The sequence below is a fragment of the Chelonoidis abingdonii genome, chromosome 13 (assembly GCF_003597395.2).
Source record: "Chelonoidis abingdonii isolate Lonesome George chromosome 13, CheloAbing_2.0, whole genome shotgun sequence".
Lineage (NCBI taxonomy): Eukaryota > Metazoa > Chordata > Testudines > Testudinidae > Chelonoidis > Chelonoidis abingdonii.
In genome coordinates, this window is record NC_133781.1 from 3,245,654 (window position 1) to 3,249,045 (window position 3,392).

Consider the following 3,392-nt stretch of genomic DNA (forward strand, 5'->3'; position numbering starts at 1 on the left):
CAAGACTCCTGTACCTCACTGGTTTGGGTCTGTCACACTCCCCTGGGCCTGAGGGATCTTTGCTTAGGAGAGCTGCCTGTCTTCTGAAGCAGTCAATAGGTGCTCACTATCCCCATCAACATCACATGTGTAACCCTTCTGCCAGGTGGAGTTGGCAGCAACAAGGGCCAGGTTCAATATCTAGGAGTTCCTCTTGACAATACAACACGGAACCAGCTCAAACCCCCGCCAGTAATCTGGGAAAACTAAACCCTGAAACTGTGCACAGCAAAGAAACTTTTAAATAAAAAAGGGGAAAGGATCCCAGCATTAGTCTGTGAAACCACCACACCCACTGGTTCAAAAGCATGTCTTCTCATGTGCCCACGTGAAAGTCCCACGAACGAATGTCACACCAGTTGCTTGCTGTCACCTCTGCTGCTGGCCACTTGCTGCCATATCTGTGATGCCCCATTCTGAGGTCCCCCCACTCAGCCCAAGTCTTAGCGATTTCCCTGAGTGTGTGTGTGGCGGGGGGTTTCTCTGTGCTGCTGTCCCTTCGTTGTCTTTCTCTGCAACATGGTCCTCACACTGGGGCTAAGGCTTAGTAACTGCAGCTCTAGGAACCTCTGAACAGAAGCAAGTGCACTGGAGAGGGGAGAGCCAAATACTGTCTAGGGCTCTTTAGGCAGAATCTGCAGCATGGAAGAACTTCTGCACGTACCACCCTCCCACCTTCAGTGGGATCTGACATCTGCTTAGCAAGTGGGGTTCAGATGAGGGTGACCCCCTCAATCAGGACACAGTTCTGCTGCCCTTTGCTCCTATAGTCAGGATAACATCACTCCCCCTGTACTCAACGCTAAAGTGATTTATAACTCAACACCAGCCAAAGTTGATCACTTTGGCAGCTGAGCACCTAGGTGTGTCCATTGCAAGTCCAGTCTGCTCCTGGCCTCTCTCCTCCCAGGGCCTCACTAGATGTCAAGGGAGAGTTCATCCTGACCCTGAGTGGGTTTGCTTTCAGATTTAGAATAATCCCCAGCGCTAGATCTGAGTGGGGGATGGTCTATTTTAAGAGAATCCATTACGCAACAAAATCTAGTTCTTCATTTGACGAAGGAAGACGCTCTGAAGCAGCCGCTCCCTATGCAGGTTGACATGGAAGTGCAGTCAAAGTTACCAGTAGAGATTATAAATCCAGATTCTAAAGTGAATCCAGATTAAAGGCTCTTGCTCCTAGAATTTCTTTCTAGAATGTCTCCAGGGGATATTTCACTGCAGTTTAGGGTGACCAAGTGTCCAGTTTTGGACCAGAACACCTGGTCAAAAAGGGATCCTGGCAACTCCCGTCAGCACTGTTGATTGTCCAGTTGGCAGCTCCGCTGTGCAGTGGGGCTGGCAGGCTCCCAGGCTGGGAAGCAGCTGGCCTGTCTAGTGCTGCTCCCATTGGCTGAGCCAGGCCAGGGGAGAACTAGAGCAAGCATGACTCGAGTGCTCAGCAGGCGGCTGTTGAGGGGTTGCATGGCTTGCACTTCTCCCGCTGCTGCCTGGCCCTCTTCTCCTTGCGCTCCTCCCTTGTGTGGCAGGGCTTGAGCTGCAGCACTTGCCCTGCAGCAAACCAAGGTCTGTCTCTAGCCTCATTGCCGGCACCCAGGAGTTCGAGGTACGTGTATCCTCATCTAGAAGTGCTGGGAATGGGGCTGCACTGCCATCTTCCTCACTGCATCCTTCCCCATCCCAGCCCTTCCCCCTCATCCCCCTCACTACATCCATCCCATCCTGTCCTGCCCCCCACACCGACCCATCCCAGTCCTGTACCCCTTACAGTGCTCTTCCACCCATCCTCTCCATCTCTCAGAGCTGCCACCCCCACGGCCCTCTTCCCCCACAGCCCTGCACCCCATTCACCTCCATACATTGCTGCACTCCCATTATGTCCCTGTACACTACTGTGCCCCCAACATCCTCATGCACCTGTAGCCTTCTGCCTCCCCCTGCATCCCCATCCACCCCACATGTCCCACACACCTCTCCTCTCTCCTTCACTGCCCCCTCTCACTCTTACCCTGCTCTCATCTTTGGCCTCTTTCCCTTCCCATCCTCTCTCCTCCACCCCCAACCCCTCAACTTTTCCCTTCCAGCCCACCCTCCTCCATTCCTGGCTGGGTGATTTAGGCAGCCCCTGGAAAAGTGTATGAAATAGTGTCTCTGTGTAGGCAAGTGTGTGCCTGCGTGCATTGTATGTGTGTAAGAGACTCTGTGTGTTTGTGTAGGGAGGTGCATGTATTGCCATGTGTATATACCTGTGTGAATAAAATTTGCAGCCTAACTCTTTGACTTTTATTCCTTTTGCTGGCTTGTGCACAAAAAAAACTGATGACATAAAATATGTCTAGATGTTATTTATTTGATCTCTAGCTCTAGGTCTCAAGCTGAGATGTTCGGTCAAGGGAAATGTAACTGCGTATGGAATAAAAATTTTACTTTTAGTTAATCTTCATCTTTCACATAATGGACCAGATCCACAGTTGGTGTCAATGGGCATAGCTCCATTAGAGTCAATGGGGCCAGATCCCCACCTGATGTAAATCAGCCATTTCTCCTTTGGAGTCAATGGGGCCAGATTCCCAGCTGGTGTCAATGGGCCGTAGCTTTTTTGGAGTCAATGGGGCCAGACCCCCAGAAAGTATCAATTAGCTATAGCTCCATTGGAGTCAATAGACCAGGTCCCCAGCTGATGTGAATTGACATTTCTCCATTGGCTTCATTGGTACAAGCACATTTTATAGCAGCTGAGGTTTCAGCCCAATTTTTTTTCACTTATCTCCTCAGTTCCCAGAATTTTACCTTGTTGCTTCCCTGGTTCTGATAGCAGATTCTCTAGAGGAAAGAAAGAGTTAAAGATGTGACATCCCATTGTATGTGTGTTATCAGTCCTAGGGTTTTGTTAATAAGAACATGAGAATGGCCATACAGGGTCGGACCAATGGTCCATCTTGCCCAGTATCCTGTCTACTGATAGTGGCCAATGCCAGGTGCCCCAGAGGGACTGAGCAGAACAGACAATCATCCAGTGATCCAGCCCCTGTTGTCCACTGCCAGCTTCTGGCAAATAGAAGCTAGGAAATCTTGAGCGCACGCAACATCTCGTTATGAAGTTTCCTCTGCAAGTTATCTTGTCCTCTGCTAAAGGTGCACAGGCATCATTATTTCTGCTTTAGACCAAGTTAGAACTGTTTGCAACTGATAGGGCTAGTTACAGCCAGTAAATCTTGAGCGCACGCAACATCTCGTTATGAAGTTTCCTCTGCAAGTTATCTTGTCCTCTGCTAAAGGTGCACAGGCATCATTATTTCTGCTTTAGACCAAGTTAGAACTGTTTGCAACTGATAGGGCTAGTTACAGCCAGT